This window comes from Cibotium barometz, chromosome 19, assembly GCF_041138505.1.
Source record: "Cibotium barometz isolate CiBa-2024 chromosome 19, ASM4113850v1, whole genome shotgun sequence".
Classification (NCBI taxonomy): Eukaryota; Viridiplantae; Streptophyta; class Polypodiopsida; order Cyatheales; family Cibotiaceae; genus Cibotium; species Cibotium barometz.
In genome coordinates, this window is record NC_141064.1 from 30,580,831 (window position 1) to 30,596,015 (window position 15,185).

At 46.3% G+C, this 15,185-nt stretch overlaps 1 long non-coding RNA gene across 1 annotated transcript in view; it reads right to left on the reverse strand.

The window, feature by feature from the left end:
• Positions 1 to 13,757, reverse strand: part of LOC147628440 (uncharacterized) — a 57,246-nt gene extending 43,489 nt beyond the window's left edge. Inside the window, exon 1 of the long non-coding RNA XR_015268105.1 lies at positions 13,334 to 13,757. This is a non-coding gene — a long non-coding RNA (uncharacterized LOC147628440). The remainder of the gene's footprint in view (positions 1 to 13,333) is intronic.
• Between the last annotated feature and the right edge of the window lie 1,428 nt (positions 13,758 to 15,185).

Sequence of the window (15,185 nt, forward strand, 5' to 3'; positions counted from 1 at the left end):
TCCGTGTGTTACATTGGTATCAGAGCCTCAGGCTCAGCAAAGCTAAACACTGAATCAGTTCCATATGATGGTGTACAGGTCCAAGGTACAAGAAAGTACAGGAACACAGAATCGGGAAGAGCTCCCACGAGGTTTGTTGGTGGTGTTCCACAAAGCCAGAGGGGATAGTAGTCCTGTGAGCCAGATAGGTTCTCGGGCAACGGTCCCAAGGGAGGATTATCCTCCAAGGGTTGATGTGAGAGTGCCAGACTCATTTCTCGGGAATGAAGACCAAGACAGTGTTCAGGATCAGGGCAAGAATGGATTGGGGACTAGATGGAACAGATGCATAGATCTTATTCTGAGACAGAGTGGTTTTGAAGACCGGGCCGGGTTTTCAGTGAAAAGGGTTGCCAGAGTTGGATGGATGAAAAAGGGACTCTGGGAATAAAGTGGGATGATGACAGTCATCCAAGAACAGGTTGGAATCAAGTCATCAAGTTTAGCAGAGGGGGATGTTATGTGCATGCTTTCCCATGTACATTCTCAGGGCTAATCCAGAAGGGGCAGCCAAGAAAGAGATTCGATAGAGCTAGGATTATGGAGCACAGAGTGCAGATTGGCTAGTAGTGTGGACTTGGAGAAGACCAGGATGTTGTCGGTTGCATGAAGGGGTACTGTCGGCTGCTTCTAGGAGACGTCAGCGGTACCAAAGACCAAGGCGGCTGAAGGAGCATCATGACATGGCAAGGCGGCTGCAGGCGCAGCATTGTATGATTTATTTAGCCAATCGGCTGGCCGACTGCTAGTCGGCCAGCACTTCTCTTTTCCCAAGGGCCTATAAAAGGCACTCAAAGCTCATCATTAGAATCATTCATTCCTCTAGGGAATGGGTCCTTAGGGTCCAACATTAGGACCAGATTTTGGGTGATGTTCACCTTTTGTATGAGGCAGCCTAGGGCTGTAGAAAAGTACCTTTTTAGACTATATGATATATACTGAATTTCCAGCCATATCTCTCTCTCTCTCTCTCTACTCTCTCTTCATGTTTGCATTTTGCATCAGCAGTGTTCTAAGTGGTGTTTAGGACTGAAAGAAGACTCCCAGAGCTTCCGTGTGTTACATTGGTATCAGAGCCTCAGGCTCAGCAAAGCTAAACACTGAATCAGTCCCATATGATGGTGTACAGGTCCAAGGTACAGGAAAGTACATGGATACGAAGCCCAAGGCAAGGAACACAGAATCGGGAAGAGCTCCCACGAGGTTTGTTGGTGGTGTTCCACAAAGCCAGAGGGGATGGTAGTCCTGTGAGCTAGATAGGTTCTTGGGCAATGGTCCCAAGGGAGGATTATCCTCCAAGGGTTGATGTGAGAGTGCTAGACTCACTTCTCAGGAATGAAGACCAAGACAATGTTCAGGATCAGGGCAAGAATGGATTGGGGACTAGATGGAACAGATGCAAAGATCTTATTCTGAGACAGAGTGGTTTTGGAGACCGGGCTGGGTTTCAGTGAAAAGGGTTGCCAAAGTTGGATGGATGACAGAGGGACTCTGGGAATAGAGTGGGATGATGAAAGTCATCCAAGGACAGGTTGGAATCCCGTCATCAAGTTTAGCAGAGGGGGATGTCATGTGCATGCTTGCCCATGTACATTCTCAGGGCTAATCCAGAAGGGGCAGCCAAGAAAGAGATCATTAGAGCTAAGATTATGGAGCACAGGGTGCAGATTGGCTAGTGTGGACTTGGAGAAGACCAGGATGCTGTCGGTTGCATGAAGGGGTACTGTCGGCTGCTTCTAGGAGACGTCGGCGGTACCAAAGACCAAGGTGGCTGAAGGAGCATCATGACATGGCAAGGCGGCTGCAGGCGCAACATTGTATGATTTATTTAGCCAATCGACTGGCCGACTGCTAGTCGGCCAGCACTTCTCTTTTCCCAAGGGCCTATAAAAGGCACTCAAAGCTCATCATTAGAATCATTCATTCCTCTAGGGAATGGGTCCTTAGGGTCCAACAGTAGGACCAGATTTCGGGTGATGTTCACCTTTTGTATGAGGCAGCCTAGGGCTGTAGAAAAGTACCTTTTTGTACTATATGATATATACTGAATTTCCAGCCATATCTCTCTCTCTCTACTCTCTCTTCATGTTTGCATTTCGCATCAGCAATGTTTTAAGTGGTGTTTAGGGCTGAAAGAAGACTCCCAAAGCTTCCGCGTGTTACATTGGTATCAGAGCCTCAGGCTCAGCAAAGCTAAACACTGAATCAATCCCATATGATGGTGTACATGTCCAAGGTACAGGAAAGTACATGGATACAAAGCCCAAGGCAAGGAACATAGAATAAGGGAAGAGCTCCCACGAGGTTTGTTGGTGGTGTTCCACAAAGCCAGAGGGGATGGTAGTCCTGCGAGCCAGATAGGTTCTCGGGCAACGGTCCCAAGGGAGGATTGTCCTCCAAGGGTTGATGTGAGTGCCAGACTCATTTCTCAAGAATGAAGACCAAGACAGTGTTCAGGATCAGGGCAAGAATGGATTGGGGACTAGATGGAACAGATACAAAGATCTTATTCTGAGACAGAGTAGTTTTGGAGACCGGGCCGGGTTTTCAGTGAAAAGGGTTGCCAGAGTTGGATGGATGACAGAGGGACTCTGGGAATAGAGTGGGATGATGAAAGTCATCCAAGAACAGGTTGGAATCCCGTCATAAAGTTTAGCAGAGGGGGATGTCATGTGCATGCTTGCCCACGTACATTCTCAGGGCTAATCCAGAAGGGGCAGCCAAGAAAGAGATCATTAGAGCTAAGATTATGGAGCACAGAGTGCAGATTGGCTAGTCTGGACTTGGAGAAGACTAGGATGCTGTCGGTTGCATGAAGGGGTACTGTCGGCTGCTTCCAGGAGACGTCGGCGGTACCAAAGACCAAGGCAGCTAAAGGAGCATCATGACATGGCAAGGCGGCTGCAGGCGTAGCATTGTATGATTTATTTAGCCAGTCGGCCAGCACTTCTCTTTTCCCAAGGGCCTATAAAAGGCACTCAAAGCTCATCATTAGAATCATTCATTCCTCTAGGGAATGGGTCCTTAGGGTCCAACATTAGGACCAGATTTTGGGTGATGTTCACCTTTTGTATGAGGCAGCCTAGGGTTATGAAAAGTACCTTTTTTTACTATATGATATATACTGAATTTCTAGCCATATCTCTCTCTCTCTACTCTCTCTTCATGTCTGCATTTTGCATCAGCAATGTTCTAAGTGGTGTTTACGGCTGAGAGAAGACTCCCAGAGCTTCCGCATGTTACAGTACCGGTGGAGGACACTTCTTCTTCTGAGTTTGTGCATATTTCTGAGATTGAGCCCAAGCTTTTGTGATAGCTGCTCCGACTTCTCTTCATATGTTCTCTGAGTCTGCAAAGTTGGATGGTTCCAACTACACCCTATGGAAGGTGAATGTGAAATAGGCCTTGCGTGGCCTAGATCTTTGGGATTGGCTTGTTACACCGGCCAATGCCACCCCTCCCACCCTTTCTTCCGATGGTGTGACTTAGGCACAGATTGATACATGGCAGGCGAATGATCGTCGCATTTTCTCCTTTCTGATGTTGAACTGTCAAGATTCTGTTCTCTCATGTGCATACAACAGATGCTGCACATGAAGTTTGGAAGGCTTTTGCAGATCTCTACGATTTTAAGTCTTCGGGTCGGATTTTGGCGTTGGAAAAGCAACTTATGAACTTATCAGTTTTTGCCTTTCCATCTTTATCTGCTTTCTTCTCGAAGATGAAAGATCTCCAGGACGAGCTTGCTGTTTGTGGCAAGGACATCTCTACAGAGGACATGGCTATTTGGCTTCCCTCCAAGCTTCTAGAGAGGTTTGATGCATATTTTCAGTCTCTTGTTTTTTCTCCTCGTCATGTTCCAGTTACTTGGGAGGAAGTTCTCCCCTCCAATATGCAGATTGAGTCTCGCTTTGAAGAGCGGACTGGCACCTCTGGTGGCCCTGATGGAGCTTTGGCAGCGCAAGATAAAGGGAAGAATCAACAAAAGAAAGGGAAAGGGGGTTCTAACAAGAACTCCAAGGATTTCGACAAGGATAAAGACAACAACAAATCTTCAAAGAACAAGGACATTGAATGTCATTATTGTGGCAAGAAGGGTCATAAATCACCCCAATGTCACAAGAAGCAGCGTGATGAAGCAGCAAAGAACTCTTCTTCTACAGCGGTATCCCAGACCAAGAAGGATGATGGCATTCTTCTTTTAGTTGGTACTCGTAGTATACTTACTCTTGTGACTTCTCAGTCACGGTCGTGGATTGTGGATAGCGGTGCTACCACTCACATGACACCCCATCGAGATTGGTTCGAGGACTTCACTGCCAGGTCATGCGAGATCACTTTGGGTGATTCTTCTTCCGTGCTAGTGCATGGTCATGGCACCATCCCCATCTTCCGCTCTTCCGAGGACAAGAGGTGTAACTCGCGACGCCCGGGGGGGCTAGGGCCTTTGACACACTTGTTGATACCATCAATGCATATTAAAACATTTAAACATGGCCACAGCCTTAACACATATCCATCATCACTTTGCATAAAACATAAAGCTGGACAAAACATCCACAAATGCTGAAAATGGAGCTTGCACATGTGACACTGCATAGAGGCCGGAATGGGCCGATCCCCCCCTTGGAGTATTTTATTACCCAAGCAGAATAATATCATGTACAAGCTTTGAGGACCTTACTCTCCCCATGGGAGATGCCAGATTATCCATATACAAATGCCATAACACAGCCCAACACAAGGCTACCAAGCTGGAACACAGGCTGTAGAAATGCTGAGCCAACAATATAATCCATATACCTCTGTGTGGGTACTGATTCTTTTCCAAAAACCACGGGTCTTCATGCAATAGAGCTGGTACAACAGGTTCAGCTCTCCATTCAGCCGGTACAATAGGTATAGTGGCTGGTACAGTAGGTACAATGGCTGGTACAGCCGATACAAGGGCTGGTACAATAGGTATAACAAGTACAAGGGTTGGTACAATAGGTACAAGTATTAAGGGCTGGTACAACCAGTACAGTGGCTCGTACAGCAAGTACAAGGGCTTGTACAGCCAGCACAGTGGCTCGTACAGCAAGTACAAGGGCTTGTACAGCCAGTACAATGGCTGGTGAAACCGGCCTCTAGTAGAAACCAAAGTGCGGTAGACTAGCAGTCACCCTTCCACTTGTAGTCCAGATATAAAACAAATGTGATTGGAGCTAGAGTGCCCCAAATCTGAAAATAGAACGACACCTGTTGGCCCCAAAGCTTGGCGCCCCTTGCGGTATTTCTTTATTCAATTTCAAAAATATGTAAGGCTGAGTACAACAAAACCAGCCAAGAGAATACACCTGTATGTCCAATTTGGCAGCCCACAATACCTCTTAGCACAGAGGATTCACACACACAGATCTGTGTCTCAAAGCAACACTCTGTGCTTCCCTCTGATCAGCCAAGACCATTCAGCAGGACAGCCTTGAGCATACATCTGGCATATCTCATGCACATGATTCCACAACTCAGCACAAACATACATTCACTGTCCAATCTCTGTTTCCACCCTTTTCAATCTGCCATACCCCTCCTCTCACAAGGGGCCAGATAGCACAACTCTGCAGCAGACATAAGCCAATGGAAAGAAAGACAGATGAACAAGTTCAGAGCTTACCAAGTCAACACGTGGTCTTGCACTTGCGAAGCCAATCGTACCAATCTGTACTTGCCTTCTTGCAACCACTTGTCTGGTGTATCAGATAACTCTGGGAAAGCTTAGCCTGCAGCTGGAGATACACTGTGCTCTACTGCTCAGGTTTGAACAGATCTACCACCAACTGTACCTGCCCGTACAGGTCAGTAGAACACTACTGTACCTGTTCGTACAGTTCCCACTGGTGCCTGTACTGTACTGGTCAGTACCTAACAGCAGCTGCCTGCTGACTGTACCTGTCAACACAGCCTGCACCTGTACTGTCCAACGCCGCTTGCTCTTGACCTGTCCGTATATTGTACCAGCAGTCGTACAATACTGTACCTGCAATCGTACCTGCCTGCGCTGCCTGTACCTGCAACTGCAGCCGCCTGCAACAGCCGCCGCCCGTACCTGCAGTACGGTTTCCTGTCAACGCCACCTGTACCTGCAGTCATACAACTCTGTACGGCCTGTTTTCTTCACACACACAGCAGCAACCAGATCTCTCTGTAGGCAGCCGACTTGCTTCCCCTCCTCTCCACGCTTGAGCTTACACGACTCCCCAAAAGCTAGAGAGAGAGAGAAGTGAGAGAGGCATGCAACTCCAAAAGTGGAGTGGCCTCTCTCCAAAAATGTCCTAGGGCCCCAACTTTAATAAACATTAAAGTTCCCTAGGGGCAACCATCAATAAAACATTAAAAACATTAATGTCTTGGTCCCCCCTTTCACATCTGAAGTGTCCACACATCATTTCATTTGTCCGGACACCCCAAATGTGAATCTTTTAATATTTTTGCTCAGCAACCACCATGCCCACACTTGGGTTGTTCCATTTTCACAGGGCCATGACATACCCCCCTCTTGAAAAATGGCAAGCGTCCTTGATTGCATTCTGGTGATACAGCAAAATATCCAAAGTGAAATATACAATATGCCAAGATCAGCGTCCCAATCTCTCTAAGCCATGCACATGCATCAACGTTCACTGCAAACCAATGGCGTAGTAGTAGTCCAAGTTGTATACCACTGTGAACCATACACAACCACAATATCCCATGTGACTAGTACACATATATCATAGAAGTCCCATAAACAGATGTACTGTCAGCCATCAGTACCTTCGGGTGAGATAAAAACTGCACCAAGCGACCTCTAGATGTCATGTGAGCCTGTCTGTATCAAGGAAGTGGAGGTGCTACCCCCCTCTTGAGCATCAGGTAATGCTCCAAACCCATGCTCTGTTGAACCTGAATGAGCCACAACAAGAGTCGGCTCTAACTCAAAGGCATCGAGATAAAGCTGCAAAACCTGAGGTGAATCTGTTAAGTCACCTTCCTCCATCCACTTCGCATCCATCGGTGAATAGTTCTTGAACTTCACAAGATAGCGACGGGAAACTTTACCTCGTACCTTTCTTTCCCTATGTGCCAGTATCTGCTCTAGAATAAGAACCTCATCAAGTTCCTCAACTTCCGGCTGAGCCTCATCTGATACATCCTCAGGCACATCCCCACGGAAAGGTCTAAGGAGACTCACGTGAAAAGCATTGTGAATCCTCCAGTGATCTGGTGGCTTCAAACGATAGGCTACCTCACCAATCTTTTCCAATACCTGAAAAGGCCCATAATAACGCATGCTCAACTTAGGGAATAAGCGCTCTTTACCCTTCATCTTCTTGAGTCTAGCTTGTTCAAAGTGCAAAAGAACCCAATCACCCAATGCAAACTCTAAAACACGTCTGTGACGGTCTGCGGCTTTCTTTTGCTTCTGCTGAGTTTTCTGGAGTGCCAACTTAACTCTCCGATAAGCTTCATCCATATTTTCCACATACTGATCAGCCTCAAAGATCTTGTCCTTTGTGTGCAAAATGGGTGGTACCTTCTTTCCCCCTTCCACAATCTCAAAAGGCGCCTTGCCCGTCGAGGTATGTACGGTGTTGTTATATGCAAACTCCACCAAAGGAAGATACTTTTCCCATTGTTGCTTGTGCTCTGACACATAATACTTGAGGAGATCTAATACTGTAGAGTTAGCCTCTTCGGACTGACCATCTGTTTGTGGATGAAATGATGATGAAAACTTGAGAGTTGTACCCATGTTGTCAAACAACAACTCATAGACATTCTATCATAGGCACTTTGCCAACTCTTGGTATCTGCTCAATTCCAGATGTAATGACACGAACAGAATTTCCATCGGAGTCGGGCCAAAAATAGCAACTCTCCTAAATTTTAGGAGTGTGGTCCTTTGTATTCTAGGATAATCTCCCATTCCCAAAGCTTGTACTTTCCAAATATTCAGACATCCTGGAGTCCACCATAACCCTTTCATACTGAAAAATGTCCAGGCTGGTGACAAGAGGTACTTCTCTGACATTCTGTATATTCCAGATTTGGCTTTTAACCTTTTGTCAATGAGTGCTTTTACAGCTCAGGGTGCGGAGGTGATCTTTTCTCGTTATGAGATTACCATTTGTGATAAGGCGATTGGTAGTATCTTGGCTCAAGGAGTCCAAGATAGTGGTCTTTACAAATTGACCGCTCTCCTTTCTTCTGGTGCTTCTTCTACTCTTTGGCTTGCTCGGTTTGGCCACTTGAGCTATTAGCTTCTGCAGCGAGCTTCGAAGGATGGGTTGGTTGAGGGTTTACCGACCATCAAGGCTCTGTCTTCTACTTGTTTCTCTTGTTTACAGGGGAAGCAACACCAAGCCGCCTTTCTGAAGGAGGCGACACACAGATCTTTGACATCACTTGCTTTCATTCATGCAGACTTATGTGGTCCTATGAGTACCACGTCTTTGAGTAAGGCGTTGTACATGCTCGTGATGGTGGATGATTTTTCCAGATATACTTGGATTTTCTTTCTGAAGACCAAGGATGAGGCTTTTCAGCACTTCTGTGATTGGAGAGTTGAGGTGGAAAAAGAGACCGGTCGTTCGGTCAAGGCTCTCAGGACTGACGGAGGGGGTGAGTTCACATCCTAGAAGTTTCAGCAATATTGCAAAACACATGGCATTCGGAGACAACTTACTACTACAGCATATACTCCATCACAGAATGGAGTTGCAGAGAGGAAGAATAGGACCATTATGGAGATGGCCCATGCTATGCTTGAGCATTCTTCATTACCTCGACGTTTTTGGGCTGAGGCGGCTTCCACTGCTGTCTACATTCAGAACAGATCTCCTACTGTTGCTCTTCTCGATAAAACTCCATATGAGGCTTTCCATGGTGAGAAGCCCTCCGTTGTTCATTTCCGGATATTTGGGTATTCGGTGTATGTTCATGTGCCTAAGGAGCATTGCTCCAAGTTAGACTCGAAGTCTCAACACATGACTTTTCTCAGATATAGCACTGTGTCCAAGGCATATCGTCTTTATGATCCTCAGGCCGACAAAGTTGTGAGCCGTGATGTGGTGTTCGACGAGACTTCTACATCTTCAAAGGGGGGTGGTGAGCTTCTTCTGCCTCCACCTCCGTCTTCGCCTTCTCCTCCTCCTCCTCCCACTGCTTCTGTTACGCCTCCAGCTGTGGATTCACAGTCAGATGATGATGACTCTGCTCCTCCTCCAGCGAGTTCGAGCAGATCTGTGCCTGGATGGTATTATCAGACAGCTTGTGATTCTGGGTTACGTGAGCTTCCTTTTGCTCCTCCGCCTGGTTCTCTCTGGCATTCTTCCAGAGTTACAAGGAAACAAATTCATGAGGGCAACATGTTTGTTAATTATGCTCTTATGTCCTCTATCATTAATGGTCCTTATGATCCCACTTATGCCAAACAGCACTCTGTCAGCCCTAAACACCACTGAGAACTTGCTGATACATAAACGCACACAGAAGGGAGAGGAGAGAGAAAGAAGAAAGAAAGAAAGAAAGATATATTAACGTCTACGAGAGGCCAAAGTCAGCCTATGAGACAAAAAATAATACAACTGTGTTCTTCCGGTCATCGGAAGAAAAGAAAGAAAAGAAAAAGTGTGCATGTGTCTGGATACAACTGTGAATCATCATGGAGCGGTGGAGCCCATATACAAACAATATAAAGGGGGGTGGGGATGTGGATGGAGTGCTAAGGCAAGATGCATCTCTATATGCTTAAGGGGTAGTACAAGCATGCTATGCAGATCTATGTCTAACTCCATCCAGTGCCATAAGAGGGATATAAGATATCATACATTGCCGATGCTAAGATTGTGAATGGCGTGAACATGTACCCTGAGTCTGAATGAAAGCGAGCTAGCCTCTCCTGTGTCTCCATCTGGTGTCTCATTCGGATAGCTGCTATCTCTCGGTGACGGAGTCGGGGTGCTCTATGTCCAGTCTGTCTAGGTCTCCTCCTAGCTTTGAATTCCTCTGCTCTCTGTGCGGTCACCCCACGTGGTACATCAGCTGGCACTGGCATAGCTCTCTGGAAGAAATCTGAGAGCTGGGACTGTCTCCCACCCCTAGTGGGAACGGGTGTCTGGAGGAGTCTCTCTCGAGAACTATGAAGCTCTAGTAGTAGTCTGCCAAGCTGTCTCGCTGGTCCGAGGCCTCCATCAACTGATGTAGTGAAGAGTGCTCCTCAAACAATCCTGCATATCTATCTTTGACCCCCTGGTGGGCTCTACATCTACATACAAAGTGATCCTCAGTCTCCACCTCCTCGCGGCACAATCTGCATATCCGCTTAACTCTGGGAACTCGTGCCGCTCTCCCAGCCTCTATCTCTAGAGGATGTGATGAGACTCGTAGCTGTCCAATAGCAGCGCGAGAGTTGTGTGGCATGTATACATCCATGTACCGTGGTCGTTGTATAAACCCATCCCCTGCGATGCTCCTAAAGTGGTCTCTGTAATACAGCATCTTCGGTGGTAGTGGGCTCTCTGATGCTGTCCATGTCTCCTATATGTAGCGCTGCCATATGTCCTGTCTCATCACTCTGTTCCTCTCATCCAGTGTGTCCAGCCTCGGCCAGCTGTTTGGATGCCACTGCCATGGGTGGTGCAGCAAACTCAGCTCGAACAATGTCGTGCGGGACGGATGGTTTGCTGCGTATTATCCTCGAGAGCATCAAGATCTGTGGTCTCTCCAGCTGTACCCATATGGAGGCTGCAAACCCTGGTGCCCAAACCGCTGCTGCATACATCAAGGCTGGTGTCACTAATGTATCAAAGAGCCACCCCTTCGTGCGAGGTTCCTGAAAATGAGCCTGATGACACTGACGCTCAAGGCCAGCAAGAGCTGCATACTCCCGGGTCACTCTATCTCGGACTGCTTGAGCCATGGAGAAGCGTCCAGCTGAGCTAGTAAATGTGATGCCAGGTAAACATAAGAGCTCACCACCTCGACCCGCCCTCTTGCCAATGTGAGAGTCGTGTGGCTGACTGCGGGTGAGGTGTGGAAGATCATAACCTTGGTTTTCCCAAGGTTCACTATGAGACCCTGCTGCTGTGCGTAGAAGTCATCAAGAGCCACAAGATGTCTTTGAAGCCCAACCTGCGTGTCGGATACCAAGACGATGTCATCAGCATAAAGCATAACATGGACAGTAATACCTGATAGCTCAACCCCAGAGCCTCCTCCCTGTGTGATGTAATCGACCACCTCATCAATATAGAGTCCAAAGAGCGTGGGGGAGAGTGGGCACCCCTGCTTCACACCAATGGTGCTAGCAACTGTGTCGGACAAGCCTCCTGGGCATCGGACTCTCCCAAAGACCTGCTCATATAGCTTGTATATGCCCCACATCATGTCTGAAGGTATGCCTAGTGTCTGTAGTCGCCGAAAGAGACGATCTCTGGGCACAGTATCAAATGCCTTGCGGAAATCTACAAAGCAACAATAGAGCTGTTGCCTCCGTGCCTTGGCCTGATCAATCAAGCACCTCAATGTAAAAATGTGGTCGATGGTCGAGAAGGCTCGTCGGAAGCCTACCTGGCATGCTGGAAATTCCGTATATTCTTATGGTACAAAAAGGTACCCTAATCTACAGCCCTAGGCTACTTTCATACAAAAGGTGAACATCACCCAAAATCTATCCTAATGTTGGACCCAACTCCTAAAGAGTTGAATGAATACAATGATGAGCAAACTTGTTATTTATAGCCACTTTGGAATATTGGGATGCTGGCCGACCAGCCGACTGGCCTCTTTTTATCCATAAATCAGTGCCGTTTGGTCCTCATGCAGCTGACAGCAATTCTCTGCTCTCGACAACCTCCAATGTAACTGACAGTCTCTCGTCTCAGCCTCTCCAAGTCCAACACTGCCAAACAACACTCTGTGCTCCGTCTTCTGGTTCTAATGCTCTTTTTCTTGGCTGCCTGGATTGGTTCTGATAATGTCCATGGCATTTCATGCACATGACATCCCCCTCTGCTAAACTTGATGACGAGATTCCAACCTGTTCTTAGATGACTGTCATCATCCCACTCTATTCCCGGAGTCCCTCTGTCATCCATCCAACTCTAGCAACCCTTTTCACTGAAATCCCGGCCCGGTCTCCAAAACCACTCTAACTCTGAATAATATCAATGCATCTGTTCCCTCCAGTCCCCAATCCATTCTTGCCTTGACTCTGAACACTGTCTTGGTCTTCATTCCTCAGAAATGAGTCTGGCACTCTCACATCACCCCTTGGAGGATAATCCTCCCTTGGGACCGTTGCCCGAAAACCTATATGGCTCACAAGACTACCATCTTCTCTCGCTTTGTGGAACACCACCAACAAACCTCCTGGGAGCTCTTCTCGATCTTGTGCTCCTTGCCTTGGGCTTTGTATCTGTGCCTTTCCTGTACCTTGGAACTGTACACCATCATATGGAACTGAATCAGCGTTCAGCCTTGCTGAGCCTGATGCTCTGATACCAATGTAACACGCGGAAGCTCTAGAAGTCTTCTTTCAGCCCTAAACACCACTGAGAACATGCTGATGCATAAACGCAGACAGGAGAGAGGGAGAGAGAGAGAGAGACAGAGAAATGCTGGAAATTCAATATATTCTTATGGTACAAAAAGGTACCCTAACCTACAGCCCTAGGCTGCCTTCATACAAAAGGTGAACATCACCCAAAATCTGTCCTAATGCTGGACCCAACTCCTAAAGAGCTGAATGAATACAATGATGAGCAAACTTGCTATTTATAGGCACTTTGGAATATTGGGATGCTGGCCAACCAGCTGACTGGCCTCTTTTTATCCATAAATCAGCGCCGTCTGGTCCTCATGCAGCTGACAGCAATTCTCTGCTCCCGACAGCCTCCAACGCAACCGATAGTCTCTTGTCTCAGCCTCTCCAAGTCCAACACTTCCAAACAGCACTCTGTGCTCCGTCTTCTAGTTCTAATGCTCTTTTTCTTGGCTGCCCCTTCTGGATTGGTTCTGATAATGTCCATGGCATTTCATGCACATGACATGGTAATACATGAATAAAGCTATGCATCATAAACAAGGGGGCTTTGGCCATGATTTTAGGTACCGACTCAGAAAAGAGAATGTTGTAAAACCCCTTCCCTGATAAAATGTGTGAGAGACTGCTCTGGCAGATAGGGAACATTTTCAGTGAGAAACAGAATCACACTACAAGAAGCAAACAGACTGATTGGTCTATCAACAAAATCGTGTTGTAGGTGGATACCTGGTTTGAGCAGGAGCCCTCAGTTCTCCTCGTGGAGAGCCTGTCTGCTTGACTCTTTAGTTGAATCTGCTATGTGCGCCTGAGCCCAAGCAACATGGTGGTCTACAGCAAGATCTCTTCCCAAGGCATCCAATAAGGACTTATTACGCTTGGATGTCCTAGCTTCCTCCTGAAGACATTCTGCAGCACACTTCATGTCCTCACCGAGATGAGAACCCTCCTCCTGTGGCAGGTTGCCACACCCCACCCACTCTTTGATTGATCCTGCATATCCAATCGCCACGTGAGCCCCTTTTGTACAGTCGTGTGGCAGTCCCTCACATGCCTCACACGCTCTATCATATCAATAACTTGCTTCTTCTGTAACGTCTCTACTGATGATTTCCTGCCATAGTAAACATATTAATCTGGCAGGAAACATATTACACTCTAACGCCCCTCTTTTTAACCTCTAGATTCCACACACTTTTTTTTCACTCAAAAGGCCACCCGCTTTTGTCACTAGTTTCGACGACCGATAAAAATCTCTTTATTTCCACTCCCTTAAGACAATTACCCCGAGAGACCCTTATTTGGACGTGACAACAACCAGATTGCACACTCCATATGATACTCCACATCTTCAAATGAGATGTTATTTATATATGCAAACTTCAAATGAGATGTTAGGTTACAAACTATCATAACCCCTTTTGCATGAGCTCAAAATTTAAGTAATATACACACTTTTATGCCCATTTGGGCTCTTAAACCCCTGACCTTCTAGATTAGCGCAAGCTAGGTGCACTACTTTTATGAGGGAGTGGGACCATGGGGTTTTCTTCTCATTGGGGAATTCTATGGCATCATTAAATCCCGATCTGATTGTGTACACCTTGATTTTTTGCATGATGTCTCTTCCGTTAGATGGTCTTGATTTTCATATATAAATTTTCATACTATAGAAATCTTTTATGCATCTTTCTATGCATAAATTCAATTTTAATGAGAATAACACTTTTGAAATAAAATTAAATCTTTTATGCATAAATTCAATTTAATGAGAATATACTTGTATTAGTCTCCCAATAAGTGGTCCACTATGACACATGATGGGATAAATTACAAATTAGGAACTTTCTCCTAAGTGTATCTAGTGTCTACTATTACCCTTATATGCACTAGGATCATGATAACCCTCCCTAGACTAGGCTAACCATGCTATGGAGCCCGAAGTGATATAAAGTCTATCTTTTTGTGAAGCTGTCAATGAGTTAGGCCAAATAATACAAGATCATCCATGAGTCTCTACACAATTATAAATGTAGTTATGTACAAACTCATAGGGCATGGTGGATTAACACACAAATAGCGGTAGGGCATGATGGATCCACACACAAATAGCAGTAGGGCATGATGGATCCACACACAAATAGCTCTCCAAGATAACCAAAATAAATTGGAGATTTTCCATGCTATGGAGCCCTATGTGATGTAAACTCGTAAAGCTGTAAATGAGTTAGGCCACATAATAGAAGATCATCCATAAACTCAATAGCGGTAGGGCATCTACAACATAATGGGTCCACACACAAATAGCTCTCCAAGGTAACCAACAAAAATTGGAGTTTTGCCTCATTCGAAAGTCTAGTAATTTTTTTGCATGACTAGAGGGATCTCGTAACTATCCCAATGTGGTCTAAGAGTAGGAGTCATGTGAACATGTCTTGTCAAAGAAAGTCTTGCGTTCTTAGCACTATGCTCAAAGAAGGCAAACTCTTCATTGGATTACCAATATTAATTCACTCCCACACACCAATGCCCCAAAGAAGATACCTCATCAAGCAACCTCTCCATAAAGCCATATATTCTA